Source organism: Hyla sarda, chromosome 1 (assembly GCF_029499605.1).
Source record: "Hyla sarda isolate aHylSar1 chromosome 1, aHylSar1.hap1, whole genome shotgun sequence".
NCBI lineage: Eukaryota > Metazoa > Chordata > Amphibia > Anura > Hylidae > Hyla > Hyla sarda.
Genome location: NC_079189.1, coordinates 3,438,484 through 3,459,542, shown reverse-complemented (window position 1 = coordinate 3,459,542; position 21,059 = coordinate 3,438,484). Strand labels below are relative to the sequence as shown.

At 37.2% G+C, this 21,059-nt stretch overlaps 2 protein-coding genes across 2 annotated transcripts in view; one reads left to right on the top strand and one right to left on the bottom strand.

Annotated features, from left to right (window-relative positions):
- Positions 1 to 21,059, top strand: part of LOC130306231 (uncharacterized) — an 870,792-nt gene that overhangs the window by 528,773 nt on the left and 320,960 nt on the right. The gene's annotated exons all lie outside the window — the stretch shown is intronic.
- Positions 1 to 21,059, bottom strand: part of LOC130299622 (zinc finger protein 271-like) — a 118,904-nt gene that overhangs the window by 2,334 nt on the left and 95,511 nt on the right. The gene's annotated exons all lie outside the window — the stretch shown is intronic.

Sequence of the window (21,059 nt, the reverse complement as noted above, 5' to 3'; positions counted from 1 at the left end):
TATTATTAGGTTGGAAACACACATGAGGTTTTGTTGCAGTTTTTGATGGTCACCTGACCCCAGAAGAGAATACAGAGGAGAAGAGATGATCCCCCCTTTATAGTTTCCCTCTTTTTGGGGTCACTTCGGGCACTGACTCTAGGGAATGTTCACCAGAGATTTTTCTGCTAATAAGAGCATTTAGAAATATGTGCGCCCCCCCCCCCATGATCATAGGAAACAATAGACTGGAGGGGACCCTAGTGATGCCTTTTCTGGGCATGCTCTGTGACCTGTGCAGAGGTCATTGTACAGGGTAGAGGAGGGAACATTGGCCCCTGAATTCTTATCACTAGTCCAACTTCTATATCCAGAACTGAGAACAGGGGTTAGATGGAATTGATATTTACAACCTATAGGTTACCTTCTGGCAACCCAAACAGGACCCTCAATTTCCCATATGGTGGCTCCATTTGATCCTAATTAGGTCCAGGCATGCAGGAAGGGATGGGAGACAAAAATGGTCTCACTGAGCAGAATCATTACCTGATCAGATGGATCCAGATCTCTGTGGCCCCGTGCTGATGGGGGGTATAATTGGGCACAAGCAGCATGAATGGATGAGCCCGTCCTGTAGTGTAGGAGGTGTAATGGTTGGGGGAGGGGAGACATCTCGTTATGGTAAGCGAGTTCTGTAGTCATTTTCTTTTTGGTTTTGCTTATGTGTGACATATTTATTATACTATCACAGGGGGTTGATAAATTTGGCTCCCATAAGCAAAAAACAATAAATGACTTTAGAACACCACTTTGTAACCTCACATCAAGTCGCAGCTGTGAAAAAAATGTGCGATATATACCGTATTTATCGGGGTATACCACGCACCGGCCTATAACACGCACGCTCATTTTACCAAGGATATTTGGGTAAAAAAAGTTTTTTACCCAAATATCCATGGTAAAATGAGGGTGCGTGTGTGCGCGTGTATACCCCGATATACCCCCAGGAAAGGCAGGGGGAGAGAGGCCGTCGCTGCCCGCTTCTCTCCCCCTGCCTTTCCTGGGGTCTAGAGCGCTGCTGTCGGCCCTTCTCACCCCCTGGCTATCGGGGGTCGGGTCCGCGCTGCTGCAGGCCTCCGGCGTGCGTCCCCGGCGTCGTTGCTATGCGCTGAACGGCGCGGCGCATGACGTCAGTGCGCCGCGCCGCGCCGTGCATAGCAACGACGCAGGGGACGCACGCTGGAGGCCTGCAGCAGCGCGGACCCGACTCAGGTAATTATGCCCCCGGGGATGGGGGAGGCAACGGGGCAGCGGCGCCGGCAATGGGTGCTGCTGCCCCTTCTCTCCCCCTGGCTGTCGGCGCCCCTTCTCTCCCCCTGGCTATCGGCGCCGGCAATGGGGCTCCGGCACCGATAGTCAGGGGGACAGAACGGGCAGCGGCGCCGATAGCCAGGGGGTGAGAAGGGCCGACAGCAGCGCTCTAGACCCCAGGAAAGGCAGGCGGAGAGAAGCGGGCAACGACGGCCTTTCTCCCCCTGCCTTTCCTGGGGGTGTATCGGCGTATAACACGCACACAGACTTTAGGCTAAAAATTTTAGCCTAAAAAGTGCGTGTTATACGATGATAAATACGGTATATATATGTATGTGTGTGTGTGTGTGTGCTTATTACATTTTTTACCACTTTTTTCTACCTAAATGTACTAATCTATTTTTTTTCTTCTCATTTCAGATCCATGTATCCTGTGGACTACTTCAGATTTGGTAGACTGCTACGATGACCAGCATTTTTGGGTTTAATAGTTACAGATGGCTTGTGTTTTTTATAATAAAATTTTTATAAACTTGTTGTTGTTTTTTTTAATTTACTTTACAGGCTTAGTAGTGGAAGCTGTCTTATAGAGGGACTCCCTAACTAAGCTGGGGCTTAGTATTAGCCCCAAAAACAGCTAGCGCTAACCCTCAATTATTACCCCGGTACCCATCCCCACAGGGATGCCAGGAAGAGCCGGTACCCACAGGCCCAGAGCATCAAAAATGATGCTCCTGGGCCTAGGCGGTAACAGGCTGGCGTTATTTAGGCTGGGGAGGGCCAGTAAAAATGACAATGAAAATATGGGGAACCCCACACGTTTTTTCCATAAATTATTAAATAATAAAAAACAAACAAAAAAAAACGCATAGGATTCCCCCTATTTTCATTCTCAGCCAGATACCAACCAAGCAGCAACAGCCTGACGTTACCAGGGTGGGCAAGGACCATTGTTACTGGCCCTCCCCAGCCTAAATAATGCCAGCCTGTTACCACCTAGGCCCAGGAACGCCATTTTTGATGCTCCGGGCCTGTCGGTACCAGCTCTTCCCGGGTAATAATTGTGGGTTAGCGCTAGCTGGTTTTGGTGCCAACGCTAACCCCCGCAATTGCGACTTTTCGCGTGACTTTTTGTAAAGCTCCCCAGCTACCGGCCTGCATCTACCACCCACCCTCTATTCTAATCTTATCATATATTCTTATATTATCATCTATTCTAATATCATCATCTATTCTAAAATTATCATTATGATGAGCGAATTTACAGTAAATTCGATTCATCACGAACTTCTCGGCTCGGCAGTGGATGACTTATCCTGCATGAATTAGTTCAGCTTTCAGGTGCTCCCGTGGGCTGGAAAAGGTGGATACAGTCCTAGGAGACTCTTTCCTAGGACTGTATCCACCCTTTCCAGCCCACCAGAGCACCTGAAAGCTGAACTAATTTATGCAGGATAAGTCATCAACTGCCGAGCCGAGAAGTTCGTGACGAATCGAATTTACTGTAAATTCGCTCATCTCTAATTATCATCTATTCTAATATTATCATCTATTCTAATATCATCATCTATTCTAATATCATCATCTATTCTAATATCATCATCTATTCTAATATCATCATCTATTCTAATATCATCATCTATTCTAATATCATCATCTATTCTAATATCATCATCTATTCTAATATCATCATCTATTCTAATATCATCATCTATTCTAATATCATCATCTATTCTAATATCATCTATTCTAATATCATCATCTATTCTAATATTATCTATTCTAATATCATCATCTATTCTAATATCATCTATTCTAATATCATCATCTATTCTAACATTATCTATTCTAATATCATCATCTATTCTAATATTATCTATTCTAATATCATCATCTATTCTAATATCATCTATTCTAATATCATCATCTATTCTAATATCATCTATTCTAATATCATCTATTCTAATATCATCATCTATTCTAATATCATCATCTATTCTAATATCATCATCTATTCTAATATCATCTATTCTAATATTATCTATTCTAATATTATCATCTATTCTAATATAATCATCTATTCTAATATTATCATCTATTCTAATATCACCATCTATTCTAATATCATCATCTATTCTAATATCATCTATTCTAATATCATCATCTATTCTAATATCATCATCTATTCTAATATCATCTATTCTAATATCATCATCTATTCTAATATCATCATCTATTCTAATATCATCTATTCTAATATCATCATCTATTCTAATATCATCTATTCTAATATTATCATCTATTCTAATATCACCATCTATTCTAATATCATCATCTATTCTAATATCATCTATTCTAATATCATCATCTATTCTAATATCATCATCTATTCTAATATCATCTATTCTAATATCATCATCTATTCTAATATCATCATCTATTCTAATATCATCTATTCTAATATCATCATCTATTCTAATATCATCTATTCTAATATCATCATCTATTCTAATATCATCATCTATTCTAATATCATCATCTATTCTAATATCATCATCTATTCTAATATTATCATCTATTCTAATATCATCATCTATTCTAATATTATCTATTCTAATATCATCATCTATTCTAATATCATCATCTATTCTAATATCATCATCTATTCTAATATCATCTATTCTAATATCATCATCTATTCTAATATTATCTATTCTAATATCATCATCTATTCTAATATCATCTATTCTAATATCATCATCTATTCTAACATTATCTATTCTAATATCATCATCTATTCTAATATTATCTATTCTAATATCATCATCTATTCTAATATCATCTATTCTAATATCATCATCTATTCTAATATCATCTATTCTAATATCATCTATTCTAATATCATCATCTATTCTAATATCATCATCTATTCTAATATCATCATCTATTCTAATATCATCTATTCTAATATTATCTATTCTAATATTATCATCTATTCTAATATAATCATCTATTCTAATATTATCATCTATTCTAATATCACCATCTATTCTAATATCATCATCTATTCTAATATCATCTATTCTAATATCATCATCTATTCTAATATCATCATCTATTCTAATATCATCTATTCTAATATCATCATCTATTCTAATATCATCATCTATTCTAATATCATCTATTCTAATATCATCATCTATTCTAATATCATCTATTCTAATATTATCATCTATTCTAATATCACCATCTATTCTAATATCATCATCTATTCTAATATCATCTATTCTAATATCATCATCTATTCTAATATCATCATCTATTCTAATATCATCTATTCTAATATCATCATCTATTCTAATATCATCATCTATTCTAATATCATCTATTCTAATATCATCATCTATTCTAATATCATCTATTCTAATATCATCATCTATTCTAATATCATCATCTATTCTAATATCATCATCTATTCTAATATCATCATCTATTCTAATATTATCATCTATTCTAATATCATCATCTATTCTAATATTATCTATTCTAATATCATCATCTATTCTAATATCATCATCTATTCTAATATCATCATCTATTCTAATATTATCTATTCTAATATCATCATCTATTCTAATATCACCATCTATTCTAATATCATCATCTATTCTAATATCATCATCTATTCTAATATCATCTATTCTAATATTATCATCTATTCTAATATCATCATCTATTCTAATATCATCATCTATTCTAATATTATCATCTATTCTAATATTATCATCTATTCTAATATCATCATCTATTCTAATATCATCATCTATTCTAATATTATCATCTATACTATTATCATCATCTATTTTAATATTATCATCTATTCTTATATCATCTATTCTTATATCATCTATTCTAATATCATCATCTATTCTAATATCATCTATTCTTATATCATCTATTCTAATATCATCATCTATTCTAATATTATCATCTATTCTAATATCATCTATTCTTATATCATCTATTCTAATATCATCTATTCTAATATCATCTATTCTAATATCATCATCTATTCTAATATCATCTATTCTTATATCATCTATTCTAATATCATCATCATCATCTATTCTAATATCATCATCTATTCTAATATCATCTATTCTAATATCATCTATTCTAATATCATCTATTCTAATATCATCATCTATTCTAATATCATCATCTATTCTAATATCATCATCTATTCTAATATCATCTATTCTAATATCATCATCTATTCTAATATCATCTATTCTAATACAATCAATCATCTATTCTAATATTATCATCTACTCTAATATTATCATCTATTCTAATATTATCATCTATTCTAATATCATCATCTATTCTAATATCATCTATTCTAATATCATCTATTCTAATATCATCATCTATTCTAATATCATCTATTCTAATATCATCATCTATTCTAATATCATCTATTCTAATATCATCTATTCTAATATCATCTATTCTAATATCATCATCTATTCTAATATCATCATCTATTCTAATATCATCATCTATTCTAATATCATCATCTATTCTAATATCATCTATTCTAATATCATCATCTATTCTAATATCATCATCTATTCTAATATTATCATCTATTCTAATATTACCATCTATTCTAATATCATCTATTCTAATATCATCTATTCTAATATCATCTATTCTAATATCATCATCTATTCTAATATCATCTATTCTAATATCATCATCTATTCTAATATCATCATCTATTATAATATAATCATCTATTCTAATATCATCCTCTATTTTAACATCATCCTCTATTCTAATATCATCATCTATTCTAATATCATCATCTATTCTTATATTATCATCTATTCTAATATCATCTATTCTAATATCATCATCTATTCTAATATCATCATCTATTCTAATATCATCATCTATTCTAATATAATCTAATATCATCATCTATTCTAATATCACCATCTATTCTAATATCATCATCTATTCTAATATCATCATCTATTCTAATATCATCATCTATTCTAATATCATCATCTATTCTAATATCATCATCTATTCTTATATCATCATCTATTCTAATATCATCATCTATTCTAATATCATCTATTCTAATATCATCATCTATTCTAATATCATCATCTATTCTAATATCATCTATTCTAATATCATCATCAATTCTAATATCATCATCTATTCTAAAATCATCATCTATTCTAATATCATCATCTATTCTAATATTATCATCTATTCTAATATTATCATCTATTCTAATATTATCATCTATTCTAATATTACCATCTATTCTAATATCATCTATTCTAATATCATCTATTCTAATGTTATCATCTATTCTAATATCATCATCTATTATAATATCATCATCTATTCTAATATCTTCTATTCTAATATCATCATCTATTCTAATATCATCATCTATTCTAATATCATCATCTATTCTAATATCATCTATTCTAATATCATCATCTATTCTAATATTACCATCTATTCTAATATTATCTATTCTAATGTTATCATCTATTCTAATATCATCATTTATTCTAATATTATCATCTATTCTAATATTATCATCTATTCTAATATTACCATCTATTCTAATATTACCATCTATTCTAATGTTATCATCTATTCTAATATTATCATCTATTCTAATATCATCATCTATTCTAATATCATCTATTCTAATATCATCTATTCTAATATCATCTATTCTAATATCATCTATTCTAATATCATCATCTATTCTAATATCATCTATTCTAATATTATCATCTATTCTAATATCATCTATTCTAATATCATCATCTATTCTAATATCATCATCTATTCTAATATCATCTATTCTAATATTATCATCTATTCTAATATCATCTATTCTAATATCATCATCTATTCTAATATCATCATCTATTCTAATATCATCATCTATTCTAATATCATCTATTCTAATATTATCTATTCTAATATTATCTATCATCTATTCTAATATCATCATCTATTCTAATATCATCATCTATTCTAATATCATCTATTCTAATATCATCATCTATTCTAATATCATCATCTATTCTAATATCATCATCTATTCTAATATCATCTATTCTAATATCATCTATTCTAATATCATCCATTCTAATATAATCATCTATTCTAATATCATCTATTCTAATATCATCATCTATTCTAATATCATCTATTCTAATATAATCATCTATTCTAATATCATCATCTATTCTAATATCATCTATTCTAATATAATCATCTATTCTAATATCATCATCTATTCTAATATCATCATCTATTCTAATATCATCATCTATTCTAATATCATCATCTATTCTAATATCATCTATTCTAATATTATCTATTCTAATATTATCATCTATTCTAATATCATCATCTATTCTAATATCATCATCTATTCTAATATCATCTATTCTAATATCATCATCTATTCTAATATCATCATCTATTCTAATACCATCTATTCTAATATCATCATCTATTCTAATATCATCATCTATTCTAATATCATCTATTCTAATATTATCATCTATTCTAATATTATCATCTATTCTAATATCATCATCTATTCTAATATCATCATCTATTCTAATATTATCATCTATTCTAATATTATCATCTATTCTAATATCATCATCTATTCTAATATCATCATTTATTCTAATATTATCATCTATACTATTATAATCATCTATACTATTATCATCATCTATTCTAATATCATCATCTATTCTAATATCATCTATTCTAATATCATCTATTCTTATATCATCTATTCTAATATCATCTATTCTTATATCATCTATTCTAATATCATCATCTATTCTAATATCATCTATTCTTATATCATCTATTCTAATATCATCATCTATTCTAATATTATCATCTATTCTAATATCATCTATTCTTATATCATCTATTCTAATATCATCTATTCTAATATCATCTATTCTAATATCATCATCTATTCTAATATCATCTATTCTAATATCATCATCATCATCTATTCTAATATCATCATCTATTCTAATATCATCTATTCTAATATCATCTATTCTAATATCATCTATTCTAATATCATCATCATCATCTATTCTAATATCATCATCTATTCTAATATCATCTATTCTAATATTATCATCTATTCTAATATCATCATCTATTCTAATATCACCATCTATTCTAATATCATCTATTCTAATATCATCTATTCTAATGTTATCATCTATTCTAATATCATCATCTATTATAATATAATCATCTATTATAATATAATCATCTATTCTAATATCATCCTCTATTCTAATATCATCTATTCTAATATTATGATCTATTCTAATATAATTATCTCTTCCAATATCATCATCTATTCTAATATTATCTATTCTAATATCATCATCTATTCTAATATCATCATCTATTCTAATATCTTCTATTCTAATATCATCATCATCATCTATTCTAATATCATCATCTATTCTAATATCATCTATTCTAATATCATCTATTCTTATATCATCTATTCTAATATCATCTATTCTTATATCATCTATTCTAATATCATCATCTATTCTAATATCATCTATTCTTATATCATCTATTCTAATATCATCATCTATTCTAATATTATCATCTATTCTAATATCATCTATTCTTATATCATCTATTCTAATATCATCTATTCTAATATCATCTATTCTAATATCATCATCTATTCTAATATCATCTATTCTAATATCATCATCATCATCTATTCTAATATCATCATCTATTCTAATATCATCTATTCTAATATCATCTATTCTAATATCATCTATTCTAATATCATCATCATCATCTATTCTAATATCATCATCTATTCTAATATCATCTATTCTAATATTATCATCTATTCTAATATCATCATCTATTCTAATATCACCATCTATTCTAATATCATCTATTCTAATATCATCTATTCTAATGTTATCATCTATTCTAATATCATCATCTATTATAATATAATCATCTATTATAATATAATCATCTATTCTAATATCATCCTCTATTCTAATATCATCTATTCTAATATTATGATCTATTCTAATATAATTATCTCTTCCAATATCATCATCTATTCTAATATTATCTATTCTAATATCATCATCTATTCTAATATCATCATCTATTCTAATATCTTCTATTCTAATATCATCATCTATTCTAATATCATCATCTATTCTAATATCATCATCTATTCTAATATCATCATCTATTCTAATATCATCATCTATTCTAATATCATCTATTCTAATATCATCATCTATTCTAACATCATCATCTATTCTAATATCATCATCTATTCTAATATTATCTATTCTAATATTATCTATTCTAATATCATCATCTATTCTAATATCATCTATTCTAATATCATCATCTATTCTAATGTTATCATCTATTCTAATATCATCATCTATTCTAATATCATCATCTATTCTAATATCATCATCTATTCTAATATCATCATCTATTCTAATATCATCATCTATTCTAATATCATCATCTATTCTAATATCATCATCTATTCTAATATCATCATCTATTCTAATATCATCTATTCTTATATCATCTATTCTAATATCATCATCTATTCTAATATTATCATCTATTCTAATATCATCTATTCTTATATCATCTATTCTAATATCATCTATTCTAATATCATCTATTCTAATATCATCATCTATTCTAATATCATCTATTCTAATATCATCATCATCATCTATTCTAATATCATCATCTATTCTAATATCATCTATTCTAATATCATCTATTCTAATATCATCTATTCTAATATCATCATCATCATCTATTCTAATATCATCATCTATTCTAATATCATCTATTCTAATATTATCATCTATTCTAATATCATCATCTATTCTAATATCACCATCTATTCTAATATCATCTATTCTAATATCATCTATTCTAATGTTATCATCTATTCTAATATCATCATCTATTATAATATAATCATCTATTATAATATAATCATCTATTCTAATATCATCCTCTATTCTAATATCATCTATTCTAATATTATGATCTATTCTAATATAATTATCTCTTCCAATATCATCATCTATTCTAATATTATCTATTCTAATATCATCATCTATTCTAATATCATCATCTATTCTAATATCTTCTATTCTAATATCATCATCTATTCTAATATCATCATCTATTCTAATATCATCATCTATTCTAATATCATCATCTATTCTAATATCATCATCTATTCTAATATCATCTATTCTAATATCATCATCTATTCTAACATCATCATCTATTCTAATATCATCATCTATTCTAATATTATCTATTCTAATATTATCTATTCTAATATCATCATCTATTCTAATATCATCTATTCTAATATCATCATCTATTCTAATGTTATCATCTATTCTAATATCATCATCTATTCTAATATCATCATCTATTCTAATATCATCATCTATTCTAATATCATCATCTATTCTAATATCATCATCTATTCTAATATCATCATCTATTCTAATATCATCATCTATTCTAATATCATCATCTATTCTAATATCATCATCTATTCTAATATCATCATCTATTCTAATATCATCATCTATTCTTATATCATCATCTATTCTAATATCATCTATTCTAATATAAACATCTATTCTAATATCATCATCTATTCTAATATCATCATCTATTCTAATATCATCATCTATTCTAATATCATCTATTCTAATATCATCATCTATTCTAATATCATCATTTATTCTAATATCATCATCTATTCTAATATCATCTATTCTAATATCATCTATTCTAATATTACCATCTATTCTAATATCATCATCTATTCTAATATCATCTATTCTAATATCATCATCTATTCTAATATCATCTATTCTAATATCATCATCTATTCTGATATAATCATCTATTCTAATATAATCTATTCTAATATCATCTATTCTAATATCATCTATTCTAATATCATCATCTATTCTAATATCATCTATTCTAATATTATCATCTATTCTAATATTATCATCTATTCTAATATCATCATCTATTCTAATATCATCATCTATTCTAATATCATCTATTCTAATATCATCATCTATTCGAATATCATCATCTATTCTAATATCATCTATTCTAATATCATCATCTATTTGAATATCATCATCTATTCTAATATCATCTATTCTAATATCATCATCTATTCGAATATCATCTATTCTAATATTATCATCTATTCTAATATCATCTATTCTAATATAATCATCTATTCTAATATAATCATGTATTCTAACATAATCATCTATTCAAATATCATCTATTCTAAAATAATCATCTATTCTAATATCATCTATTCTAATATCATCATCTATTCTAATATAATCATCTATTCTAATATCATCATCTATTCTAATATAATCATCTATTCTAATATAATCATCTATTCTAATATAATCATCTATTCTAATATCATCATTTATTCTAATATCATCATCTATTCTAATATCATCATCTATTCTAATATCATCATCTATTCTAATATCATCATCTATTCTAATATTATCTATTCTAATATTATCATCTATTCTAATATAATCATCTATTCTAATATAATCATCTATTCTAATATAATCATCTATTCTAATATCATCATCTATTCTAATATCATCATCTATTCTAATATCATCATCTATTCTAATATCATCATCTATTCTAATATCATCTATTCTAATATCATCATCTATTCTAATATCATCATCTATTCTAATATCATCATCTATTCTAATATCATCATCTATTCTAATATTATCTATTCTAATATTATCATCTATTCTAATATAATCATCTATTCTAATATAATCATCTATTCTAATATCATCATCTATTCTAATATCATCATCTATTCTAATATCATCATCTATTCTAATATCATCTATTCTAATATTATCATCTATTCTAATATTATCATCTATTCTAATATCATCTATTCTAATATCATCTATTCTAATATCATCTATTCTAATATCATCTATTCTAATATCATCTATTCTAATATCATCTATTCTAATATTATCATCTATTCTTATATCATCATCTATTCTTATATCATCATCTATTCTAATATCATCATCTATTCTAATATCATCTATTCTAATATCATCATCTATTCTAATATCATCATCTATTCTAATATCATCATCTATTCTAATATCATCATCTATTCTAATATCATCTATTCTAATATTATCATCTATTCTAATATTATCATCTATTCTAATATCATCTATTCTAATATCATCTATTCTAATATCATCATCTATTCTAATATCATCTATTCTAATATCATCTATTCTAATATTATCATCTATTCTAATATCATCTATTCTAATATCATCTATTCTAACATCATCTATTCTAATATCATCTATTCTAATATCATCTATTCTAATATAATCATCTATTCTAATATTATCATCTATTCTAATATCATCTATTCTAATATCATCTATTCTAATATCATCTATTCTAATATCATCTATTCTAATATTATCATCTATTCTAATATCATCTATTCTAATATAATCATCTATTCTAATATCATCATGTATTCTAATATCATCTATTCTAATATAATCATCTATTCTAATATAATCTATTCTAATATAATCATCTATTCTAATATCATCTATTCTAATATCATCTATTCTAATATCATCATTTATTCTAATATAATCATCTATTCTAATATCATCTATTCTAATATCATCTATTCTAATATTATCATCTATTCTAATATTATCATCTATTTTAATATTATCATCTATGTTGATGGGATATGATGTCCTTGGATATTGACTTGGTTTATTGATACTAAAATTAATAAACAAATTACCGTATATACTCGAGTATAAGCCGACCCGAATATAAGCCGAGGCCCCTAATTTCACCCCAAAAACCCAGGAAAAGTTATTGACTCGACTATAAGCCTAGGGTGAGAAATACATCCTCCCCCCATGTCATCATCCAGATCCCCTGTCATCATCACTGTCATTATCACCCTCGTCATCATTATCCTGTCATCATCACCCCCGTCATCATCCACCCCCGTCATCATCCACCCCCCCTTCATCATCACCGCCTGTCAATCCCTTCAGTGGTCTTCAACCTGCGGACCTCCAGATGTTGCAAAACTACAACTCCCAGCATGCCCGGACAGCCATCGGCGCACAGGGACGTCCGTGTGCAGCAGATGTCCCTGCGCATGAACGTCCCTGTGCGTCGTCGTCAAGGCAACGTCACTAGGCCGGGGCCGGCCCGGAGAAGAGGGCCTCCGGGTGAAAATGGACAGACCGGAGAGACTAACCCTCCCCACTTTAAGTCCACAGAGTATCGGTATCGGCCCTAAAAAATCGATATCGGTCGATCCCTAGTTATAAGTGATTGGATGGGAGACCTGCCCTGTAGACATATTGATATACTGATAGGTTCACATGATAAATGGTCAATCTCATTGGGTGGATTAGTAACACCCCTCCCCCATGATGTCACAACTGGAGGTTTTAAAACCAGGGCTCCAGTCCTGCTGGAACGTGTGGGAACTTACTGCACTATTTCCACAGCTAGAACACTGTTCCCAATAGCAGGACCAGCCCTACAGTGGAAATCTTGGGTGAGTTCCTCCACTTTTTTCAAGGACTTGACCCCTGTTTAAAACCCATTGTCCGACGTTCTCATGCTCAGTGCCCATCTACTTCCTGACAAAGAAACTGGTGCGGTGAAACATGAGGGGGAGGGGAGCGAGTGTTAGTGGTTTAATACATGTGCTTCTACTCCTACTGGTTTATCTGTGTAACTGCAGACACATAAAATTATTGCTGTAATAAGAGGAGGTCAGGTGACCAAGTGCAATATTATCCACTATGTAGGATTAGACAGTAGATTTACATGAAGTTTACATTAGTGTCTGCACTGTCAAAAAAGAATCCATACACGTTTCCTTGGTGCTGTTGAAATTTAGGGTCTGTATTGCATTTCCAAAAGGTAACCTATAGGTTGTAAATTATTAATTACCACCATACACTGGTCTTACTTTTTAAGTGTTGTCAGATGCAATTTAGATGTCTCCCCTCCCCAAACCATTACACCTCCTACACTACAGGACTGTTCACACGTGACAAGAAGGGCTCATCCATTCATGCTGCTTGTGACAAATTATGTATTATATAATGGAGGGGTGAGCCACCAGGGGGAGCTATATAAGGGAAGGCTAAGCCACCAGGGGGAGCTATGTAAGGGAAGGCTGAGCCACCAGGGGGAGCTATGTAAGGGAAGCTGAGCCACCAGGGGGAGCTATGTAAGGGAAGGCTAAGCCACCAGGGGGAGCTATGTAAGGGAAGGCTGAGCCACCAGGGGGAGCTATGTAAGGGAAGGCTGAGCAACATAGGGGATCTATGTAAGGAAAGGATGAGCCACCAGGGGGAGCTATGTAAGGGAAGGCAGAGCCACCAGGAGAAGCTATTTAAGGGAAGGCTGAGTCACCAGGGGGAGCTATGTAAGGGAAGGCTGAGACACCAGGGGGAGCCATGTCAGGGAAGGCTGAGCCACCAGGGGGAGCTATGTCAGGAAAGGCTGAGCCACCAGGGGAAGCTATGTAAGGGAAGGCTGAGCCACCAGATGGAGCCATGTAAGGGAAGGCTGAGCCACCAGGGGGAGCTATGTAAGGGAAGGTGATCCACCAGGGGGAGCTATGTAAGGGAAGGCTGAGCCACCAGATGGAGCCATGTAAGGGAAGGCTGAGCCACCAGGGGGAGCTATGTAAGGGAAGGCTGAGACACCAGTGGGAGCCATGTCAGGGAAGGCTGAGCCACCAGGGGGAGCTATGTCAGGAAAGGCTGAGCCACCAGGGGGAGCTATGTCAGGAAAGGATGAGCCACCAGGGGAAGCTATGTAAGGGAAGGCTGAGCCACCAGATGGAGCCATGTAAGGGAAGGCTGAGCCACCAGGGGGAGCTATGTAAGGGAAGGTGATCCACCAGGGGGAGCTATGTAAGGGAAGGCTGAGCCACCAGATGGACCCATGTAAGGGAAGGCTGAGCCAACAGGGGGAGCTATGTAAGGGAAGGTGATCCACCAGGGGGAGCTATGTAAGGGAAGGATGAGCCACCAGATGGAGCCATGTAAGGGAAGGCTGAGCCACCAGGGGGAGCTATGTAAGGGAAGGCTGAGCCACCAGATGGAGCCATGTAAGGGAAGGCTGAGCCTCCAGGGGGAGCTATGTCAGGAAAAGCTGAGCCACCAGGGGGAGATATGTAAGGGAAGGCTGAGCCTTCCCTTACATGTAAGGGAAGGCTGAGCCACCAGAGGGAGCCATGTAAGGGAAGGCAGAGCCACAAGGGGGAGTATTGTAAGGAAAGGATGAGCCAAGAAGGGGAGCTATGTAAGGGAAGGCAGAGCCTCCAGGGGGAGCTATGTAAGGGAAGGCGGAGCCACCAGAGGGAGCCATGTAAGGGAAGGCTGAGCCACCAGGGGGAGCTATGTAAGAGAAGGTGATCCACAAGGGGGAGCTATGTAAGGGAAGGGAGAGCTACCAGGGGGAGCTCTGTAAGGGAAGGCAGAGCCACCAGGGGGAGCTATGTAAGGGAAGGCTGAGCAACATAGGGGGAGCTATGTAAGGGAACGCTGAGCCATCAGGGAGATCTATGTAAGGAAAGGATGAGCCACCAGGGGGAGCTATGTAAGGGAAGGCAGAGCCACAAGGGGGAGCCATGTAAGGAAAGGATGAGCCACCAAGGGGAGCTATGTAAGGGAAGGCCGAGCCACCAGGTGGAGCTATGTAAGGAAAGGATGAGCCAACAAGGGGAGCTATGTAAGGGAAGGCAGAGCCACCAGAGGGAGCCATGTAAGGGAAGGCTGAGCCACCAGGGGGAGCTATGTAAGGGAAGGTGATCCACAAGGGGGAGCTATGTAAGGGAAGGGAGAGCTACCAGGGGGAGCTCTGTAAGGGAGGGCAGAGCCACCAGGGGGAGCTCTGTAAGGGAAAGCGGAGCCACCAGAGGGAGCCATGTAAGGGAAGGCTGAGCCATCAGAGGGAGCTATGCAAGGGAAGGCTGAGCCACCAGGAGGAACTATGTATTGGAAGGCTGAGCCACCAGGGGGAGCTATGTAAGGGAAGGCTAAGCCACCAGGGGGAGCTATGTAAGGGAAGGCTGAGCCACCAGGGGGAGCTATGTAAGGGAAGGCTGAGCAACATAGGGGATCTATGTAAGGAAAGGATGAGCCACCAGGGGGAGCTATGTAAGGGAAGGCAGAGCCACCAGGAGAAGCTATTTAAGGGAAGGCTGAGTCACCAGGGGGAGCTATGTAAGGAAAGGCTGAGACACCAGGGGGAGCCATGTCAGGGAAGGCTGAGCCACCAGGGGGAGCTATGTCAGGAAAGGCTGAGCCACCAGGGGGAGCTATGTCAGGAAAGGCTGAGCCACCAGGGGAAGCTATGTAAGGGAAGGCTGAGCCACCAGATGGAGCCATGTAAGGGAAGGCTGAGCCACCAGGGGGAGCTATGTAAGGGAAGGCGATCCACCAGGGGGAGCTATGTAAGGGAAGGCTGAGCCACCAGGGGGAGCTATGTAAGGGAAGGCTGAGCAACATAGGGGATCTATGTAAGGAAAGGATGAGCCACCAGGGGGAGCTATGTAAGGGAAGGCAGAGCCACCAGGAGAAGCTATTTAAGGGAAGGCTGAGTCACCAGGGGGAGCTATGTAAGGAAAGGCTGAGACACCAGGGGGAGCCATGTCAGGGAAGGCTGAGCCACCAGGGGGAGCTATGTCAGGAAAGGCTGAGCCACCAGGGGGAGCTATGTCAGGAAAGGCTGAGCCACCAGGGGAAGCTATGTAAGGGAAGGCTGAGCCACCAGATGGAGCCATGTAAGGGAAGGCTGAGCCACCAGGGGGAGCTCTGTAAGGGAAAGCGGAGCCACCAGAGGGAGCCATGTAAGGGAAGGCTGAGCCATCAGAGGGAGCTATGCAAGGGAAGGCTGAGCCACCAGGAGGAACTATGTATTGGAAGGCTGAGCCACCAGGGGGAGCTATGTAAGGGAAGGCTAAGCCACCAGGGGGAGCTATGTAAGGGAAGGCTGAGCCACCAGGGGGAGCTATGTAAGGGAAGGCTGAGCAACATAGGGGATCTATGTAAGGAAAGGATGAGCCACCAGGGGGAGCTATGTAAGGGAAGGCAGAGCCACCAGGAGAAGCTATTTAAGGGAAGGCTGAGTCACCAGGGGGAGCTATGTAAGGAAAGGCTGAGACACCAGGGGGAGCCATGTCAGGGAAGGCTGAGCCACCAGGGGGAGCTATGTCAGGAAAGGCTGAGCCACCAGGGGGAGCTATGTCAGGAAAGGCTGAGCCACCAGGGGAAGCTATGTAAGGGAAGGCTGAGCCACCAGATGGAGCCATGTAAGGGAAGGCTGAGCCACCAGGGGGAGCTATGTAAGGGAAGGCGATCCACCAGGGGGAGCTATGTAAGGGAAGGCTGAGCCACCAGATGGAGCCATGTAAGGGAAGGCTGAGCCACCAGGGGGAGCTATGTAAGGGAAGGCTGAGACACCAGGGGGAGCCATGTCAGGGAAGGCTGAGCCACCAGGGGGAGCTATGTCAGGAAAGGCTGAGCCACCAGGGGGAGCTATGTCAGGAAAGGATGAGCCACCAGGGGAAGCTATGTAAGGGAAGGCTGAGCCACCAGATGGAGCCATGTAAGGGAAGGCTGAGCCACCAGGGGGAGCTATGTAAGAGAAGGTGATCCACCAGGGGGAGCTATGTAAGGGAAGGCTGAGCCACTAGATGGAGCCATGTAAGGGAAGGCTGAGCCAACAGGGGGAGCTATGTAAGGGAAGGTGATCCACAAGGGGGAGCTATGTAAGGGAAGGCTGAGCCACCAGATGGAGCAATGTAGGGGAAGGCTGAGCCACCAGGGGGAGCTATGTAAGGGAAGGTGATCCACCAGGGGGAGCTATGTAAGGGAAGGCTGAGACACCAGATGGAGCTATGTAAGGGAAGGCTGAGCCACCAGGGGGAGCTAAGTAAGGGAAGGCTGAGCCACCAGATGGAGCCATGTAAGGGAAGGCTGAGCCTCCAGGGGGAGCTATGTCAGGAAAAGCTGAGCCACCTGGGGGAGATATGTAAGGGAAGGCTGAGCCACCAGAGGGAGCCATGTAAGGGAAGGCAGAGCCACAAGGGGGAGTATTGTAAGGAAAGGATGAGCCAACAAGGGGAGCTATGTAAGGGAAGGCAGAGCCTCCAGGGGGAGCCATGTAAGGGAAGGCGGAGCCACCAGAGGGAGCCATGTAAGGGAAGGCTGATCCACCAGGGGGAGCTATGTAAGAGAAGGTGATCCACAAGGGGGAGCTATGTAAGGGAAGGGAGAGCTACCAGGGGGAGCTCTGTAAGGGAAGGCAGAGCCACCAGGGGGAGCTATGTAAGGGAAGGCTGAGCAACATAGGGGGAGCTATGTAAGGGAACGTTGAGCCATCAGGGAGATCTATGTAAGGAAAGGATGAGCCACCAGGGGGAGCTATGTAAGGGAAGGCAGAGTCACGAGGGAAGCTATGTAAGGGAAGGCAGAGCCACAAGGGGGAGCCATGTAAGGAAAGGATGAGCCACCAAGGGGAGCTATGTAAGGGAAGGCCGAGCCACCAGGTGGAGCTATGTAAGGAACGGATGAGCCAACAAGGGGAGCTATGTAAGGGAAGGCAGAGCCTCCAGGGGGAGCTATGTGGGGAAGGCGGAGCCACCAGAGGGAGCCATGTAAGGGAAGGCTGAGCCACCAGGGGGAGCTATGTAAGGGAAGGTGATCCACAAGGGGGAGCTATGTAAGGGAAGGGAGAGCTACCAGGGGGAGCTCTGTAAGGGAGGGCAGAGCCACCAGGGGGAGCTCTGTAAGGGAAAGCAGAGCTACCAGAGGGAGCCATGTAAGGGAAGGCTGAGCCATCAGAGGGAGCTATGCAAGGGAAGGCTGAGCCACCAGGAGGAACTATGTATTGGAAGGCTGAGCCACCAGGGGGTGCTATGTTAGGGAAAGCTGAGCCACCAGGGGGAGCTATGTAAGGGAAGGCTAAGCCACCAGGGGGAGCTATGTAAGGGAAGGCTGAGCCACCAGGGGGAGCTATGTAAGGGAAGGCTGAGCAACATAGGGGATCTATGTAAGGAAAGGATGAGCCACCAGGGGGAGCTATGTAAGGGAAGGCAGAGCCACCAGGAGAAGCTATTTAAGGGAAGGCTGAGTCACCAGGGGGAGCTATGTAAGGAAAGGCTGAGACACCAGGGGGAGCCATGTCAGGGAAGGCTGAGCCACCAGGGGGAGCTATGTCAGGAAAGGCTGAGCCACCAGGGGGAGCTATGTCAGGAAAGGTTGAGCCACCAGATGGAGCCATGTAAGGGAAGGCTGAGCCACCAGGGGGAGCTATGTAAGGGAAGGTGATCCACCAGGGGGAGCTATGTAAGGGAAGGCTGAGCCACCAGATGGAGCCATGTAAGGGAAGGCTGAGCCACCAGGGGGAGCTATGTAAGGGAAGGCTGAGACACCAGTGGGAGCCATGTCAGGGAAGGCTGAGCCACCAGGGGGAGCTATGTCAGGAAAGGCTGAGCCACCAGGGGGAGCTATGTCAGGAAAGGATGAGCCACCAGGGGAAGCTATGTAAGGGAAGGCTGAGCCACCAGATGGAGCCATGTAAGGGAAGGCTGAGCCACCAGGGGGAGCTATGTAAGGGAAGGTGATCCACCAGGGGGAGCTATGTAAGGGAAGGCTGAGCCACCAGATGGACCCATGTAAGGGAAGGCTGAGCCAACAGGGGGAGCTATGTAAGGGAAGGTGATCCACCAGGGGGAGCTATGTAAGGGAAGGATGAGCCACCAGATGGAGCCATGTAAGGGAAGGCTGAGCCACCAGGGGGAGCTATGTAAGGGAAGGCTGAGCCACCAGATGGAGCCATGTAAGGGAAGGCTGAGCCTCCAGGGGGAGCTATGTCAGGAAAAGCTGAGCCACCAGGGGGAGATATGTAAGGGAAGGCTGAGCCTTCCCTTACATGTAAGGGAAGGCTGAGCCACCAGAGGGAGCCATGTAAGGGAAGGCAGAGCCACAAGGGGGAGTATTGTAAGGAAAGGATGAGCCAAGAAGGGGAGCTATGTAAGGGAAGGCAGAGCCTCCAGGGGGAGCTATGTAAGGGAAGGCGGAGCCACCAGAGGGAGCCATGTAAGGGAAGGCTGAGCCACCAGGGGGAGCTATGTAAGAGAAGGTGATCCACAAGGGGGAGCTATGTAAGGGAAGGGAGAGCTACCAGGGGGAGCTCTGTAAGGGAAGGCAGAGCCACCAGGGGGAGCTATGTAAGGGAAGGCTGAGCAACATAGGGGGAGCTATGTAAGGGAACGCTGAGCCATCAGGGAGATCTATGTAAGGAAAGGATGAGCCACCAGGGGGAGCTATGTAAGGGAAGGCAGAGCCACAAGGGGGAGCCATGTAAGGAAAGGATGAGCCACCAAGGGGAGCTATGTAAGGGAAGGCCGAGCCACCAGGTGGAGCTATGTAAGGAAAGGATGAGCCAACAAGGGGAGCTATGTAAGGGAAGGCAGAGCCACCAGAGGG